We start from the raw sequence: 19,480 nt of genomic DNA, 5'->3' as shown, positions 1-19,480 counted from the left end.
ATTTATGCCAGAGTTTCCCAACTTTTTTCATAGGACACATGGAATAAGGTAAGTAAAATGGCACATAGCAGTAAATGATAGATGATCAAGGAAGGCTATGCAAAGCTTGATAAGACCATTGGCCATCCTGAGAGCTTAAACATTACTGTGCTTCAGAATCACCTAGAGGACTTTTTAAAACAGATTGCTGAGCAATACTCCACAATTTTCTAATTACATAAATCTTGAATTTGGCCCAAGAATTTGCATTTCAAACAAGTTGCCAGATGATGCCCATTCTGCTGCTCTGGCGACAACACTTTGATAGTTACTGATTTGGTGTGTTGGTGTCCTGGTGTGGTAGGTAGTGGGTAGAATAATACCACCATTCCACCCAAGCTGTCCATGTCTTTAATCTTCAGAACCTGTGAATATATTATCTTACAAGGCAAGAGTTCCTTTGCAAATGTAATTAAATTGAGGATCCTCAATGAGGAGATAATCACAGATATTCTGGGTGGGTACAGTGTAATAATCACCAGGGTCCGTAAAAGTGGAAGAAGGTGACAGAAGAAAGAGAGTCACGGAAATGTGACTGTGGAAGAATAGAGATGCAGTGCTACTGGCTTTCAAAGTTGGAAGAAAGGGGCCACAAGCTAAGGAATGTGTGCAGTTTTAGAAACTGGAAAAAACATAGAAAGGATTCTCCCCTAGGGCCCCAAAAAGGAACATAGCCCAACCAACACCTTGATTTTTAGCTCAGTGAGACTCATATTGGATTTCTGACCTAAAAACTGTAAGATAATAAATTTTAAAAAATAAAAAAAGAATTATTGACCTATATAGTTGGCATATAATATTATATTAGTTTCAGGTGTATAACATAGTGACTCAACAATTTATATGCATTACAAAATGGTCAGTGTGGTAAGTATAGTTGCCATGTATCACCATACAAAGTTATTACAATATCATTAATTATATTCTCTATGCTATACTTTCATCCTTTTGACTTACTTATTTTATAACTAGAAGTTTGTGCCTCTTAGTCCCCTTCATTTAGTTTGTCCATCTCTCCTACCCCCATCCCCTCTGGCAACCACCAGTTTATTCTCTGTATTTATGAATCCATTTCTGTTTTTGTTTTTTAATTTCTATATACAGATGAAATCATATGGTATTTGTCTTTTTCTAACTTATTTCATTTAACATAATACTCTCTAGGTCTATCCATGTTGTCATAATGGCAATGGCAAGATTTCATTTTTTCCCCTATGGCTGAGTGTTATTTCATTGTGTGTGTTTGTGTATGTATATACACACATATATATGCCACATCTTTATCTATTTGTCTTTCGATAGACACTTAGCTTGCTTCCATATGGAAGCATATTTACAATGGCTATTGTCAATGCTGCAGTAAACATAGGGATGCATCTGTCTTTTTGAATTAGCAGTTTTGTTTTGTTTCCTTTGTATTCAGAAGTGGAATTACTGGGTTTTAGTATGGTATTTCTACTCTTAATTTTTTGAGGAACCTCCATACTATTTTCCATAGTTGCTGCACCAGTTTACATTCCCACTAGCAGTGTGTAAGGGCTTCCTTTTCTCTGATTGCTGGCCAACATTTGTCCTTTCTTATCTTTTTGATATAGCCATTCTGACTAGTGTCAGGTAATTTCTCATCGTTTTGATTTGCATTTCCCTGATGATTAGTAATGTTGAGCATCTTGTCATATGTTTGTTGGCCATCTATATGTCTTCTTTGGAAAAATGTCTACTTTTTTAGTCCTCTCTATTTTCTTTTTTTTTTCTTTTTTAAGATTTTATTTACTTATTCATGAGAGACACAGAGAAAGAAAGAGAGAGAGGGGGGCAGAGACACAGACATAGGGAGACGCAGGCTCCATGCAGGTAGCCTGATGTGGGACTCGATTGCGGGACTCCAGGATCACACCCTGGGCCGAAGGCAGGTGCTAAACTGCTGAGCCACCCAGGGATCCCCCTAATTGGATTATTTATGGGATTTTTTTGGTGTTGAGTTGTATGAGTTCTTTATATATTTTGGAAATTCATCCCTTTTCAGATATATCATTTGTAAATTATCTTCTTCCAACTAATACATTGCCTTTTCATTTTGTTCATGGTTTTCCTTAATTGTGTTTCCCTCCTGAGGAGACAGATCCAGAAAATATCGTTAAGACTGACATCCAAGGTATTGTTGCCTATGTTCTCTTTTTAGGAGTTTTGGTTTTGGGTCATAAATCTTTAATCCATTTTGAGTTTAATTTTGTGTATGGTATAAGAAAATGGCCCAGGGATCCCTGGGTGGCGCAGCGGTTTGGCGCCTGCCTTTGGCCCAGGGCGCGATCCTGGAGACCCGGGATCGAATCCCACGTCGGGCTCCCGGTGCACGGAGCCTGCTTCTCCCTACGCCTGTGTCTCTGCCTCTCTCTCTCTCTCTCTTTCTCTCTGACTATCATGAATAAATAAAAAAAAATAAAAATAAAAAAAAAAAAAGAAAGAAAATGGCCCAGTTTTGTTCTGTTGCATGTAGCTGTCCAGTTTTCCCAACACCATTAATGGAAGAGACTGTCTTTCCCCCATTTTATATTCTTGCCTCCTTTGTCATAGATTAATTAACCATGTAAGTGTCGATTTATTTCTGTTCCATTGATTTGTGTGTCTATTTTTATGTCAGTAGCATACTGTTTTGATTACTGTAGTTTTATAGTATAGTTTGAAATGTTAGATAATAAATTTATGTTGTTTCAAGCCTAACTTTACAGTAGGTTTTTTTTATAGTAGCAACAGGACTAATACATCTATAACTGCTTCTCAGTTTACCAGCCTGCTTTATGGTGAGAGTTCACAATCTCTTCTCATGCACAACCTCAACTCATGAGACTGAGAATATAAAAACTTGGAGGAACAGCTCCGTCATTTTTCTACCATCAAACTGACAGAACTACCAATATATGAACCGATCTTGCTTTCCTTCTTGCTGTGTTGGGGAAACTGTCCCAACTTCTATAAAAAGCCAATCTTATCTATTTTTGTTTGATCCCATCCTCTCTGGCCTTGATTGATTGATTGATTGATAGATACACATGCACATGAGTGCATGTGTGCCTACCATGTGATGGATTTCTACATATAAAAATATACTTGTGTAACTACTACTTGGGCTCAAATACCTGCCCCACAAATTTAGCAACTTTTCTGACTTTTCTGCACTGATTAGTTATGTTTATATTTGACCTTCATAAAAGTGAGTAATAAAAAGGGAATCATATAACATGTATGGAATCATTATCTTTTGTGTTTGTCTTTTTCACTGTATCTGCGAGATTTATTCCTGTTGTATATATTGGTATTTTTTCCTTTTAATTGCTGTGTATTGTCTTGTTTTAAGAGTATACCAAAATTTATTCATTCTCCTAATGGTCAATATTTGGATTGTTTATGGTTTCGAGGTATTATGAATAAAGCTGCTATGAATATTCCAGTATGTGTTGTTTAGTGAATATAAGCATATCTTTCTCTGGCATATAGATCAGGAATAGTACTGCTGAATCATTGGGTATATATTAGGTACTGCCCAAATGTTTTCCAAGTTTGTTGTGTAAATTTATTCTTTCATCAGCAGTGATTAACGTTGCTCCATATCTTTTTCAGCTTTTTGTATTGTCTTTGTAATTTTAGCCACTGTGATGCTTTTATGGTAATATCTCTTATAATTTCCAATTCCCTGATAAAAAATGATGATGAATTTTTTGTGTCAGCCAATTGGATATCCTCTTTTGTGAAATCTCCATGTTTTTTTGCTTAAATTTTGTTAGTTTTTTTTTAAATGATTTGTTGGGAATTCCCTGTATATTCTGAATGTTCCTTTTCCAGACATATATCTAGACATCACCACATCTTTCTATATAGATAGATATCTCCCTACTTTTTTGCCTTTTTAAAAATTGTATTTTCATTATAGGGAAGTTCTTAATTTTAGCAAAATCAGATTGATCAATCTTTTAGGGTTAGTGTTTTAGCCTTACCCAAAAGTAATGAAGATAATTTCCATTTTCTGCCAGAAGTATTATTGCTTTACTATTCATATGTTTGTGTGTAATCTCTCTCAAATTAATTTTTGTACTTGGTGAGGTACGAGGTCAGGGTTTGTTTTTTTGCCCCCAGTATGCCTATCATTGACCTAGCACCAATAATTAAAAAGAGCATCCTCTTCCCACTAGCCTGTACTAAACCTTTTGTTATAAATCAGAAAACCTTCTAAGTGTAGCTCTGTTTCTTGATTCCCTTGGTCTCTTTGTCTAGATTTGCCACATATAATACTCTCTTACTGTAAACTTATCGTGATACTTGATATTTGAAATAAGCTTCTCCAGTTTTGTTCTTTTTAATGTTTACCTTGGCCAATTTGTCTTTAGTATTTCTATCTATCTATCTATCTATCTATCTATCTATCTATCTATCTAATCTTACAATGAGTATGATGTTTTCTACTGGAAAAAACACTCCACTGGAATTGTATTGAATGTATAGACCAATTTGAAGGAGAATTGATAACATTGGAGATGGTTTGAATCTATAAATATAGTGTATCTTTCTGTTGTTTAGGTCTTCATTTTCTCTCAGCATTGTAAAGGTCTTATACCCATTTCCTTTCTTATGTATTTGATGCTATTTGGTATTGTTATATATGGTATTTTATTTTACTATCTTTTTTTTAGTAAGTCAAATATGGTATTTTAAAATTTTGTTTTCTAGTTGTTTTTTTTTTTAAGATTTTATTGATTGATTCATGAGAGGGGCAGAGACATAGGCAGAGGGAGAAGCAGGCTCCGCATGGGGAGCCTGATGCGGGATTCAGTCCCAGGACCCTGGGATCACGACCTGAGCCAAAGGCAGACACTCAATCACTGAGCCACCCAGGTGCCCCTTCTAGTTGGTTTTTGCTAGTTCGTAGATATTCAGTGATTTTTTTTCATACTGATACAGTATCAAGACACCCTGCTAATGCATATATTTATTATTTTCTATATAGAAAAATTCAGTTTGTTAATGATGACCTTTTAACTTCTTCCTTTCCATCTTTTATATCTTTTTTAGTGAATTGTCATGTCATTAGTTTACCATTAATATGATGTGGGCTCTAAGATTTTGTTATTGTTGTTTGTTATTGTAGATAATTCTTACAGGTTAAAAGAAGTTGCCTTCTGTTCCTAGGTTTATCAAAAGAAGTGTTAAATGTTATCAGAAGCTTTTACTGCACCAATACGGGTGGTCACATGATTTTCTTTTTTTTTTTTTATTCTATGAATGTGCACCATTTGATTTTAAAATGTTATGTTATGCTGTGGTGCCTGGTTGGCTCAGTTGGTTAAGTGTCTGACTTGATTTTGGCTCAGGTCATGATCTCAGGGTTGTGAGACTGAGCCTGGCTTTGGGCTTCACACTGGGCATGGAGCCCACTTGGGATTCTCTCTCTCCCTCTCCCTCTGCCCCTTCCCTCCTTAAAAAAATGTTATGCCAACTTTCTATTCTTGGATTAAACTCCGTTTACTCATGTTCTTTTTTATATACCATTGTATTCAGTTTGCTGATTTTCGTTTAGGATTTTTTATATTTATATCAATAAGAGAATTTGTAATTTTCCTTTTCTTTTATGCCCTTGTCAAGTTTTGGTATCAAGGTTATACTGACTGCATAAAGCCAGGTGGGAAGTATTCTTTGATTTTCTCTTCACTTACAGAGTTTATGATTGATGTCATTTCTTCCATAAATGTTTGGAAGAATTTATCAGTGAAGCCATCTGGGCCTGGATTTTTCTTTGTGGATATATTTGTAATCATAAATTAAATTTCTTAGAACTATCCAGATTTTTAATTTCTTCTGTAAGTTTTGGGAAGGTGTATCAGTTAAATCTAACTTATTTTAAATGTTAGAGTTATTAGGGCTAATGTTTTTTCATAACATTCTTTTATGATCTTTAATGTTTGTCAAATCTTTAGTGTTTGACTCCTTTACTAATCCTTATATTGATTTGGGGTCTCTCTCACCTTGTTTTCTCTTTGATTAGATCAAGATTTGCTAGAGTTTATTAGTTTTAGTAATTTTGTTAAACTAGCTTTGTTTTCATTGATTTTTGTTATTACAAGTTTGCTTTTTTATATGACTGTGATATTATTTTCTTCTCTATATTTTTTGGTTTTAATCTGTGACTCTTTTTCTATCTTTTTGAGATAAAAACTTAGGTCATTAATTTTCATCCCTTTTTATTTTATTCTTTTAATGAAAGAAAATTTAAGCTATAAATTTTCTTATTGCTGTTCACGGCTTCCACAGTTTTGATGTGTCCTATTTTCTTTATTGCTCAGTAAAAAAATGGGAATTTTTAAAGATGTATGTTCTTTAATTTCCAAACATCTGCAAATGCTTATTAACTTTTTGTTATTGATTTCTAGTTCAACTCTTCTTTTAAATATTTCAGAGAATATAGAATGATTTTTCAGTCTTTCAAATTTTTAAAATCCTTTATTCTTTTTTTTAAAGATTTTATTTATTTATTCATGAGAGCCAGAGAGAGAGAGGCAGAGACACAGGTAGAGGGAGGAGCAGGCTCCATGCAGGATGCCTGACGTGGGACTCGATCTGGGGTCTCCACGATCCGGGGTCTCCACGATCCCGCCCTGGGCTAAAGGTGGTGCCAAACCACTGAGCCACCAGGGCTACCCTATTCTTTTTTTTTTTTTTTTTTAAGATTTATTTATTTGACAGAGCATGCACACACATGCGCACACACAAGCAGGGGGAGCATCAGGCTGAGGGAGAGGGAGAAGCAGGTGCCCATAAAATCCTTTTGTTCTTATGAAATATTTATCTTTAGTACTATCTTAAAGCCTGTTTGTTCTTTTATTCATGTAAATAAATGGTGAGTCTGTGTGGAATTTCTTTTACTTTCATTATTTCTAATATTTAAAGTTTGAGACTCGGAAATATGTTTTTTTTAAATCTAATCTGACAATCTTCATCTTTTAATTGGCATATTCTTTTAGATTTAATGGACAATATTTTTGAATTGTCTACCATCTTTCCGTTAATTTTGCATTTTTGTCATGTTTATCTTTTATTTATCCTTTCTTGTCTTCTTTTGTAATCATAGTAATTTTCCTCACTCAAACCTTTTTCTTCTGTTAACTTTTTAGTTATATAATTCTTCAATTTTTATTTTTTATATTGTATATTATAACATGAAGTTTTGGCTTTTTATTGATTAACTCAAATATCACTTTAACACTTTAAGAACTGTGCAAAAACTTAATAGTTTAGGGATGCCAGGGTGGTTCAGTCAGTTAAGCATCTGCCTTTGGCTCAGGTCATAGTCTTGGAGTCCTAGGGTTAAGCCCCACAGCAGGTTCCCAGAGATATTGCTTCTCCCTCTGCTTGCTACTTCCCTTGCTTGCGTTCTCTCTCTCTTTGTCAAATAAATAAATAATATCTTAAAAAAAAACCTTGATACTTTAACTTCATTTAACTCCCTTCTACCTTTTGTGCTATTGTTGATGTAAATGATACCTTAACATGTCTTATAGCCCTTAAAATATTTTTATTGTTTTAGATAGTTTCATTATCTTTATTCAAATACGTCCTCTGAGTTTTCTTTGTTCTGTTTTGCATTTGCCAATTTCATTTCGTTTTTGCCTGAATTACTCCCTTAGTATATATTTTATTACAGACACACTTACACCGGCAAATTTTCTCAAAACTTGTTTTCTGAAAATGTTTTTTATTTTGCTTTAGCTTTTAAGGAATTTTTCACTGAGTATAGACTTACAGATTGGTACTTTCAGCACTCTAAAGATGACATTGCATTTTTTCTGGTTTCCATTTTTCTTAGAAAAAGTTAGCCATTCCATTCTGTTGAACATACAGATTTATTCATCTAAAAATAAAGTGGTCTGTGTTGCTGACCACTTTTAAACTTTTCTCTTTGTCCTTTTTTGAAGACTTTTATTTTTTTATTTTTTATTTATTTATGATAGTCACACAGAAAGAGAGTGAGAGGCAGAGACATAGGCAGAGGGAGAAGCAGGCTCCATGCACCGGGAGCCCGACGTGGGATTCGATCCTGGGTCTCCAGGATCACACCCTGGGCCAAAGGCAGGCGCTAAACCACTGCGCCACCCAGGGTTCCCCTGAAGACTTTTATTAGCAGTTTAAGATTTACAGCAAAATTGAGGGGAAGGTACAAAGATTTCACATGTACTCCCTGTTCCAGCACATGCATAACCATGTCCATTATTAACATCCCCCTCCAGAATGGTACATTTGTTTTAGGTGATGAACCTACATTAACATATCATAATCACTCAAAGTTTACATTCTTGATTTTGTATATTTTGTGACCTACACAAATGTATAATGACTTGTATCCATCATTATAGTACCATAGAATTTTCACAAGCCCTAAAATCCTCTATTCTCTGCCTGTCCATCCCTCCTTCCAATCCCTGGCAATCCCTAGTGTTTTTACTGTCTTCACAATTTTGCCTTCTCAATGTCTTAATTTCAATAGTTTTACTTTACTATACGGTGCCTGAATGTATTTTATTTCTTTTGTATTTATATTGTTTAGAGTTTGCTAAGTTTCTTGAATTTGTGAATTAATGTCTTTTATCAGTTTTGGAAAGTTCTCTACCAGTATTTCTTGAAAATATTGCTCTGTCCTATTCTCATTTTCTTTAGATCTGTGATTATACTTGTTTCCTGTATTGTCCACCTGTTTTCCTCTCTGTGCTTCAGTCTGATTACTCTCTCCCAACTTGCCTTCAAGTGTACTTGTCTTCTAAATTAGGCTGAGTCTAATCCACTAGTAAATGTAATGAATTTTAAATTGTATTTATTTTATTCTGTGGTTTTGTGTTATGTAGAATTTTCACTTGACTTTTTTTTAATAAAGATTTTATTTATTTATTCATGAGAGACACACAGAGGGAGAGAGGCAGAAACACAGGCAGAGGGAGAAGCAGACTCCATGCAGGGAGCCTGATGTGGGACTCGATCCCGGGTCTCCAGGATCAGGCCCTGGGCTTAAGGTGGCGCTAAACCGCTGAGCCACCCAGGCTTCCCTTCACTTGATTTTTTAAATAGTTTTATTCTCTGCTCAGCTTCACCGTCTTTTCTCCCATTTTTTGAATGTTAGAGTTATTTTCGTCTTCGTATTACTATCAATATCTGAATCACCTTTTTTTCTGTTGTATATTTTTTTCTGTTGGCTTTCAGTCATTTTGTTCCTATTTTATAACATGCTTTGATTGAATGTAGTCACTTGGTCATATTTTATAACATGCTTATAATCATTTGTTGAATTAAATGAAAAATTATAATAACCCAATTTAAAAAACTGTCAGGGGTTGAATAGACATTTCTCCAGAGAAGATATATAAATTGCCAATAGACACATGGAAAAACTGCTCAGCATTAGGTGGTTATTAGGGAAGTGCCAATCAAAGCCACCATGAGATACTACTTCACTCTCACTAGGATGGCTCTAATCAAAATGTGGACAATAACAAGTTGGTATTGGCAAGAATGTGGGGAAATTGGAACCCTTTTACATTGCTAGTGAAAATATAAAATGGTGCAGCCTCTTGGAAAATGGTTTGGCAGTTTTTCAAAAAGTTAAACGCAGCATTTTCATGGGACTCAGCATTTCTATTCATAGATATATATCTGAAAGAATTGAAAACATGTGACCACATAAAACCTGTACACAAATGTTTATAGGATATTCTTCATAATAACCAAAAAGTGAAAACAATCCAAATTGTCCATCAGCTGATGAAAGGATAAGAAAAATGATGCATCCATGCATTGAAATATTATTCAGCCATAAAAAAGGAACAGTGCATGCTACAGCATGCTACAGCATGTATGAATCTTGAAAACATTGTACCAAGTAGAAGAAGCCAATAAAAGAAACTCCACATATTACATGATTCCATTTGTATGAAATGTCTAGAATAAGCAAATCTATCTACACATGGTTGCCAGGAGCTAAAAGGAAGTGGGGGAAGGAATGGAGAGTGACTGCTAATAGATGTGGGGGTATTTGTTTTTCTTTTGAGATGATGAAAATGTTCTAGAATTAGATAATGTTGATAAAAACATTAGAAAAAAATTAGATAATGATAAAAACCTGTGTATGTAATAAAACTACTGAATTTCACACCTTAAAAAACGAGTGATTTCAGTGGTATATGAATTATATCTTTTTTTTTTTAAAGGCCTTCTTACTCCAAGGTTATAAAAAATACTGTAGCAGTTCTAAATAATGTTGTGTTCGTTCTATGAAAATTAAGGGTTTTAGTTTAGTTTTGTTTTTTCCCCAGCAGGTAGATAGTGTATGAATAGGTTACTTTAACCCTATCTGGGGTTGATTGTATTGTTAAGGCTGGTCTATATCAGTTTTGCCCTCACTCCAGTGGTAACCTTACTGTAGTACTAACATGGGCAACCTTGGAGAGTCCTGATGTTCAGCCTCTGTCTCCCTTACATTGTGTGGTTTTCTGTGGTTGCTGACATCTTTGCTTAATTTTCTAGCCTTTTATGTACTGCTTTCTGCTCATATTCTGGGAGTCACACACTGCTCAGTGGCACTTGAGGAGTTGGCTAGCACCTCATGGAGAGATCGCATGCAGACTTGTGGTTCCTTCCTGTTTACAACTTGACCCTCACATGCCGTCTTCTTGTGACAACCACAAATTCCAACCGCTGTTTTGGCTAAGTGGGACTGCCATTTTCTCCTAAAATTCTTTCTTTTTCCTGTGCTGTGAATTGGCCAATACTCTCAGAGAAAAGGCCAAGTGAATGTGGAGCTTACCTTATGTTCTTCCCTTCTTTCATAGAACCTAGCCCCTCACATCCTGCTTAGATTCATGCCTAGTACATCTAAATAGCTATTTTGTATATTTTATTCATATATTTTAATTGTTTTCTTATTTCTACCAAGAAGGTTAATCCAGTACTGGTATTGAAGTCCTCCTCTTGCCTCCTTTCTTCAATGTTCAGTCATCTATTTCCCCATCCTTTTTCTCCTCTCATCAGTTATTGCTCCTCATCATTAGCCTCTCTCCCTGTGGGATTTTTACCATTGGCTCTCAAAGCATGCTGCTATGTCTCTATTTTTAAAAACCTGCTCAGTACCATATTCTTTCTATTATTCTGCATTGACTCTCAACTGAGGGTGGTTTTGCATCCCAGGGAACATTTGGCAACATCTGGAAACATATTAGATTGTTACAAGTAGGGAAGGGGATACTGCTGCTATCTAGAGGCCAGAGTTGCTGCTAAAATCCTACAGTGTGTAAGATAGCTGCTCACAACAAAGACTTGTCTGGCCCCAAGTGTTAATACTGCTGAAGATGAAAAACCCTGCTCAACTGTTTAGCTTGACTGAATAGCCAGACATTTCTAAAGAGCTGACTGTTGATATCTCTTTTTCTACATCTCTTTTTCATACTTTTAAAAAAGTTTTAACTTTTTCAGGTAATACTCAGATGATTTTTAAGGGTAAAATAGTGCTATAACACTTATAACGAAAATAGCAATATTGTCCTAGCACCCCTTAATTACATAGTTTTGGCCAGTTAAATGTAGATGGAATCAAGGCTTTTTGTTTTTGTTTTTTTTCATGGATAAAAAGACAACAAATTAGTAGTGATAAACTCTTAGCAATTTTTTCTGCTTGTAACTTGGATGTAGCAGCTAATGTTGTTAGAAAAGAAATATCTTCCTTGTTTAAGTTACTGTTGTTCTAGTTATCTCTGTTGTGCCCAAGATTGCGAATCCGAGAAACCACCAAGGAGCCAACACCCATGCAAACACACGAGGGTTTATTTACAAGCTCGAGCTTGGGTCCAAGTATACCCGACACAGCGGAGCAGGGACTTGGACCCCGAGGCTAAGAGGCGTAGCAGCTTTATAGGGGCCAGTGGCCAATGGATGTAATGTATGTGTGTATTGTAACACACATAGAAAGTTGCACAGTCATGTCGGTCCGCACGCAGGTGGCCAATTGAATCACAATTTACCCTATAGTGACCATTTGAACTGGCCTATCACTCTGGTCGGAATTGGTGTGCAGTTTTGACGGGCACAAGGCGGGGTTACATTTTTATGAGCCAATTTCCGGTAAGGGTGTGCTCAACAGCTTGACTAGGTTGGGGGAGCGCCTTAAGCAATAAGCGCATCATGTGGGGGTCATACAGGAGATGGCGGGTGTAGCACAAAATGGAGTTAGTCCTGCTCTGCTTGTCCAGGGGTAGGGGATTTTTGTTAAATTTCCTGGGTCCCACAATCTCATTTGCAGTAGAATACAATCCTCACTGAGATAGGGATTATTTTTTCAAGACTTGTCATGTATGAAACTTGGTTTGAGCTCCAGAGCTCTAGTCTCATACACATCCACTTGAATGTATCATGAATATATAAAATTTAACATGACCAAAACTGGACTGTTTTCTACCCCAAATATGGGTATGAATAAAACCATGTGGATAGACCTCCACTTACCCCCCACCCCAGTCCAGAAATGTGAGAGTCATACTGATTCTTTCCTTTCCCTTGCCATTTATTTTGCCTCCTAAGTTTCTCAAATCTATTCATTTCTTTCCATTTCCACTGTCATCACTGTAGTGGGTTCAGGCCAACTGACCTGCCAGCATTTTTATTTCTGCACCCATTCCAGTCCTTTCTCTACATAGCAATGAGAGTGATATTAAATTTAAAATTAAGTCATGTTACTCTCCTGTTACTTTACTTAAGATCTTTCCATGGCTTCCCATTACTCTTACAATAAAATCCAAAATTCTATAAAACCTTGAATAATCTTGCCTATTTCTTTAGTCTCATTTTATGTCCTTTACATAGCGCTCCAGCCTTTTTTATTTCCTTAAGCACATGCACGGTATTTCTTCTGCCCATAATATTCTTCCTATCCTGTCCATAGCTGTTATTTTATTGTCTTTCAGAACCTAACATCAATGGTATTTCTTTGGAGAAATCTTACCTGATTCATCCTAAAGAAAATAGGCCCCACCCATCAGTCTTTATTATTTTACCCTAATTTTTCCTTTTGGAAGTTACTTAATATATTTATGTGTTTATTTTTTTACTTTGTATGTTTGTGACATCTATCCCAGTAAACTATGAGCTCTGTAAGGGCAGGCATCATGTTCAGTATATTTACTGAGCGCTGAAAGCAGTATCTGGCATAGAGTAGAAGCTCAGTAAATATTTGTTGCATTTGATTGTTGAATGACTGAATGACTTTGAGAATACCCTTTTCCCCCTCCAAATGCCTCTTTTTAAAAAAGTTATGTTCTATAATAAAGGTAAAAAAATAGTACTATACACATTTGTTTATACTCCATCTGGATTTCAATGAACATTTTGGTACATTAGTTTTCTCTATTCCTCTCTCTTTATATATATACACGTATATACACCTGTATGTACATGTTTATGTGTATAAACTTCTCTACATCTACCATCTCTCTCAGTAGTAGAAGTAAACTATATGAAAGTTGCAGACATGACCTTCTTCTCTAAATTATTTTTTCTCTCCTATGAACAAGACCGTTTTCCTGCATAGTTGTGGTATTGTTAAGAAATTTAACATTGTGGAGTGCCTAGGTGTTACAGTTAGTTGAGTGTCTGACTCTTGGTTTTGGTTCAGCTTATGATCTCATGGGTGTGAGATTGAGCCCCATATCAGGGTCTATGCTCAGAGTGGAGTCTGCTTGATATTCTCTCTCCCTCCCTGTCTGCCCCTCGAGCTTGTGCTTTCCCTCTCTCTCTCTCTCTCTCTCTGAAATAAATATTAAAAAAGAAAGAAATTTAACATTGAAAGAATGATGTATTTGATTTTCAAACCCTGTTCAAATTTCCCATTATCCTCATAATATCTTTTATTGCTTTTTTTTCTTCTTTCATTCCAGGGTCCAGTTATGGATTTCATACTGTGTTTGATCATCATGTCCTTGTATTTTTTTTTGTAATTAAACTGGTAGTCTTATTTTTTTCTTTCATTAAACTTACATTTTTTAAGAGTTCGAGTTGTTGTCTTATAGAATGATCACAAGGGATGTATGGAATGGATATATCTGATTATTCATAATTAGATTTAGGTTACACATTTTTGGCAAGAATAGTACACAGATGATGATGTACTTGTCATTGCATCATGTCAGAAAGCTACATCCTATCAGTTTGTACTGTTATTTATGCAGCTAGATTTGCTCACCTAGTTAAGATAATGTTTGCCAGATCTCTTCATGTAAAGGTATTTTATTTCTAAATGATAAATTATCTACTTTAATACTTTATGTATCTGGTTTACTAACAGCCTTTCACCCAGTAATTTTTAGCATCTATTAATGACCCTTGCCTGAATCAATTATTATATTGGTAGTAGTTTTATTATTCTCTCTATATTTATTAGCTGCCATTTTTTGATAAAGAACTTTTCCTGTCTCCAACACATACATCTTTTTTTAAAAAATTATTATATACTTTAGATTTTATTTTAAAATCTGATATTATTCAGTACTGTTATTAATTTTTTTTAATCCCACATTTGGCCAGTGGGAGACCCTTTAAAATGGTTCTTATATCTGCATTTGTCTTTGAGCACATACTTGCTTTCTGGCACAAGATTGTTCTGCCCTAAACTATTTCTCCTGTTGGAAATGATATTTGGGAACAAAAAATCTGAGTGCTGAGTGTGCTCATTACTTCTGCAGTGTCATTGCTTCTTTTCGGTGGTCAGAGCTAGGATGATATTTAATATAGGCAGGCAGACACATACACGCACATATTTCTTTATTTAAATAAGTGTGTTTTTAAACAAACAAACAAATAAATAAATAAATAAATTTGTTTTATACCTCCAACTCATCCCTAACTTCTCATATTCCATATTTCTAGTTTCTTTCTCTACAATATGGAGAATCTTATTTCCAGTAATTTATTTACTCATTTGTAGTATCTGAAATATATGTAAAAGAAACAACAAACCTACTAAGAAAAGTCTAAGATGTCATTTACAATTCTTTTTTTTTTTTTTTTTTTTTTTTAACCTTTGGACTCTATACTGTGTTCAAAAATACTTGAATTACTTCTTCTGTTTGGTACTTTTGGCATTTTAAGTATACAGATAGGCTTATTTTTATTTGTTTTCAATATTAAAATTCTCTTTTTAAATCATTTTGTTTACTCCTACTTTTTCTTTTACTATGTAAAGCATTTGCCTCAGAACTATATTCACAGGTATATTCATCTTTATGCCTTTCACACTGTTCCCACCTCCTACTCCCTTTATAAATGTAACCATTTTGATTATTTTCTGGTTTACTTTCTTTTTGAAAAAAATTCTTTTTCCAGAAATGATAAGTTACTATATATAATTTTTATACCTTACCTTTTTATCCCCAAGTAGTTTATTTTAGAAATCATTTCATATCAGCTCATAGAACTCTTTTCTCCCCCCACCGGTGTATAGAACTCCTTTGTGTGGATTTAACCATAATTTAGTCAACCTGTTTTCTGTGTATGTGTCTTTGACTTGTTTCTGATTTTGCTATTTCAGGTAATGCTAGTATAAAGAATCTTGCGCACATGATGTTTGAATTTTGGAATTGTATTTTTTTGGATAATTCCTAAAAGTGGGATGGTTGGGTCAGAGAGTAAAATGTATATGTCATTACAATAGCCACATTCCTCTTCTTAGGGGTTGTCTGTTTTGCATACCCATCAGCAATGTTGCAAATGCCTGCTTATGAGAATTCCTTCATTGATATCAAATATTGTAAACTTATACAAATGAGTTGGGTTGTTTTGTTTTGTTTTGTTTTGTTTTGTTTTGTTTTTGGCAAGTGATGTATCATCAGGGTGCCATCAGAGAACACAGCTGACACACTCAAAGTAGAATAATTTAAGAAAAGTTTATTTACAGAAACTAAAAGGAGTGTGCAGGTTATTGGAGAATCACCAGGGATAGCACAAGACCCAGTATCAGTGAATCTGTTTTCATTCATAAGCTTGAAGGGACCAGTGAAAGAAAGGAGTTGTTAAAGGAACCTAGAAGAGCCATTACTGCCTAGCAGACTGCCTTTGGTCCAAAGACATAGCCAGACTTAGAAGATACCATAGGTAAGGAACCAGGAAAATACCTAACTCCTCCTTCCTTTGACTTCCTGCTGGAGTTCAACTAAAGGGTACAGGAGTGCTGTGATAGGTCAGTTTTCCAAGCCCAGAGAGTAGTATGGAGAAGGGTGGAGAGTGAATCTGAAGGGACAAGCAGAAGTTAACCCAGTGCACATAGGCACATACAGATTCGTGGACCTTTGAAATAACTGTAAACCAGAGGATTGCAGATTAAAGGATTTAAGATTAAAAAACTTTTTTTTTTCCTAGTAAGTCTACTAAGTGCCAGCAATGTGTGGCTTATCTGTATTGTATATGAGTGCTACTTTCCACTCTGAGATTACTCTTAAAAACTATCAGCTCTTATTCTGTTTTAGCATTTCCTATAGTGCTTCTCAATGCACTTGTAAAATACAAGACCAAATAGTTTTTATTCTCAGATTTCTCTCTAAATAACTTCATAGCTCTCTTTTCCCCTTATGAGACTAATAGCTAAAGTAATATTAGACACTTCAACTCCATCCTGTTGCCATTATCTATAGAGAAGAAAAGTGTTACTTCTTTCTTCTGATCACTTTCATCTGTTAATTTTATTATTTTATGAGACAGTTTCATTAGAAACATTGTATTGGGAGTTGGGCATTGTCTGTGTCATAAAAAAAGGCTTTATTGCCCCAATTACTTCTGAATGGGAGTTAATAACAAGCCTTCTCAGTGAATCAGAAGCATTATATAGTTACAGCATCTTTGTATTTTTGAGTATTTTTTTTTAACCAAGTGGATTCTACTGCATAATCCAAATTTTAAATTTTGGTAGACTGTTAAGTGATTTATCCTCTAAATTCACTTTCTACGTGTATTAGCAACAGCTTCTTGGTAAGTGCCATATGTTTCCTCTTGTTTAATAACGTCTCCTCTCTAATACCAGTAAAGCCCATTTTTATTTTAGTTTTCAAATGTAATCTCCATTCCACTACTCTTTTAGGATTTATTATCATAGATTACATCTTCAGAGATAAGCTATAGGACTTATCCCACTTTTCCCTGATTTAATGTTGGAGCAAAGTAGATAAAATTAAGTTTATTTTTATTTCATTATTTTTCTTAAGAGTGTTTAAGACTTTCAATTTTGAAGTATTATTTTTAAAAAGCACTTTTTTGAGCTCTAAAAATTAATTTTTAAAGTTTACCAGTTATAACTGAACCAAATTCCTTATTTCTCCTGATGAGAGGAGTTATTTTTTCATATTACCTGAATGATTTAATGAGAAGAATTTTTAAAATGTTACTGACAATTTCTTTTGTCAGTGAATATGACATTAACATGTCTCTTCAGGGCATCCCGGGTAGCTCAGCAGTTTAGCGCTGCCTTCAGCCCATGGCGTGATCCTGGAGACTGAGATCAAGTCCCATGTCAGGCTCCCTGTATGGAGCCTGCTTCTCCCTCTGCCTGTGTCTCTGCCTCTCTCTCTCTCTCTCTCTCTCTCTCTCTCTCTCTCTCTCTGAATCTCTCAATCTCTCAATCTGTGTCTCTCATGAATAAATAAAACCTTTAAAAAAATTCTCTTCATTAACCAAAAATCTCAGCAGTCTTCTCATCATTTTGAACATTATAACCATTCTATAATAATGAAGATACAGAAGGTATAGGAGATTGGGTTCAAAATTCCTCAGATAAGTCTTCTATTTACTGTCTTCTTTAGTAGGCCCTGCGGATTCAAAGATGATAAGCACGGTAACTGCCCAAAGACATATATAAACAAATGTAGAATAATAAGAGAAAAAGATACAAACAATAAGCATTATAATCAGTGTTTGCCTAAGGAAGGTGAGTGACATAAAGCATAAATAATATTTCTTGGGAGGGTGCCAAGAAAGACTTGTTAGAGAAGGAGACAGTAAATATTTAATAGGTGAATGAACACTAATACGTAATATAACACTAATAAAAGACATAGTTCTATGCTGTAGGCCGTAAAATTCTATTATTTAAAGATTACTTAGCAAGAAACTTAAGTACTTTGAAAAACAACTAATGTTATGAGGTTATAGAGCATATATGGATTGCCAAGTGAATGATACAGTAACTAGAATTTATCGAAATACTCTGCAACACAGATTACTTGTCTGGTCACATGTAATCCTCACTCTCTTAGATAGGTATTGATATTAAGTCCATTTTACAGATAAAGACACTGAAATTCACAGAGGTATAATAACCTCCTGAAGGTCTCACAACTAAAATATGATAGAGCCAGGTTACAAATTGAGACAGAACAACTTTAGAAACAGTGCTCTCAGTGCTATATATTTTTAAAAATTAACCTTAAGATCATGGGAACCCAGAAGAGAAGAAAATCTCATCTGTTGAGAGCATTTGGAGAAGAGTTGCAAATTAGATAGGTGATGAATGTCATGAAGAATATTCCAGGCATGAGTGTGGGCATAAATAAGTGTTCACTGGCCAAGTTTACTTGAAGAACAGACAAGTATGATTGAGCAGTCAGGTCATATAAGAGTATCAAGGAAGATAAGGTTGGAAACTGAGGATGGGATGGGAGCCACCTGTCATGGATCCTGAAAATGAGTCTAAGTACTCTGTACTTCATCCAACAGAGAGCCATCAAGGTTATGGGAGCAGGGGAGTAATATAGGAATAAGTGTAACGTAATGATTAATTTCTTGACCTCCATCATTTTCCAACTTTGTGATGTTGAGTACATAAGTTTACTATTCTCAGGCTCATTTTTCTTATCTATAAAATGAGGATGGTAATATTATCTGCAGAGGTTAATTTGTAAAGCCTGACATACATCAAGTATTGAGCAAATGTTACATATTATTATTTATTTGTTTCAGTAAATTTGATCTGAGAACAGTGCATAGTTGCCTAGACCTACACCTTAGGCCATTAGTTTGAAAAATTCTTTTTTTTTTTTATTTTAATTCTTGAAACATAGTTGTAACAGGTAAATAGGAAGGGACAGATTACTAGGAATATTTTTAGATGAATAATATTAATTTTTATGTAGCTTTAATATCTTTATAGGGTTCCTTATGTTGTTTCATAGTATTCATGTGTTCATTGTATCAAAACTCAATAACTGACAGTTGAATATAACTTTATAATTTACGCAGCACTTTGACATGTTATTGAATTTGATTCCCAGAATCAATCTGTAAGATATTATTTCCAGGCCCAGTGAGGTTAAGTAAGTCTTTGAAAATCACATAAGTTAATGAAAGTATCAATTTAATACTTGAATTTCCATATACTAGT

General features: G+C 34.8%; 2 protein-coding genes across 22 annotated transcripts in view; one reads left to right on the top strand and one right to left on the bottom strand.

Annotated features, from left to right (window-relative positions):
• Positions 1-19,480, bottom strand: part of DNAJC24 (DnaJ heat shock protein family (Hsp40) member C24) — a 126,547-nt gene that overhangs the window by 21,316 nt on the left and 85,751 nt on the right. The window contains exon 6 of one of the 2 annotated variants that reach the window (XM_072759051.1): positions 15,980-17,909. The exons of the other annotated variant lie outside the window; for it this stretch is intronic. The gene's annotated coding sequence lies outside the window, so the exon portion shown is untranslated. Of the gene's footprint in view, positions 1-15,979; positions 17,910-19,480 lie in introns of those variants that run through there. 2 annotated transcript variants of the gene reach the window in all.
• IMMP1L (inner mitochondrial membrane peptidase subunit 1) overlaps positions 1-19,480 on the top strand; it is a 128,238-nt gene that overhangs the window by 37,386 nt on the left and 71,372 nt on the right. The gene's annotated exons all lie outside the window — the stretch shown is intronic.

This window comes from Vulpes vulpes, chromosome 5 (genome assembly GCF_048418805.1).
Source record: "Vulpes vulpes isolate BD-2025 chromosome 5, VulVul3, whole genome shotgun sequence".
In the NCBI taxonomy this organism is placed as follows: domain Eukaryota; kingdom Metazoa; phylum Chordata; class Mammalia; order Carnivora; family Canidae; genus Vulpes; species Vulpes vulpes.
This window is presented reverse-complemented; position numbering and strand designations above follow the sequence as displayed.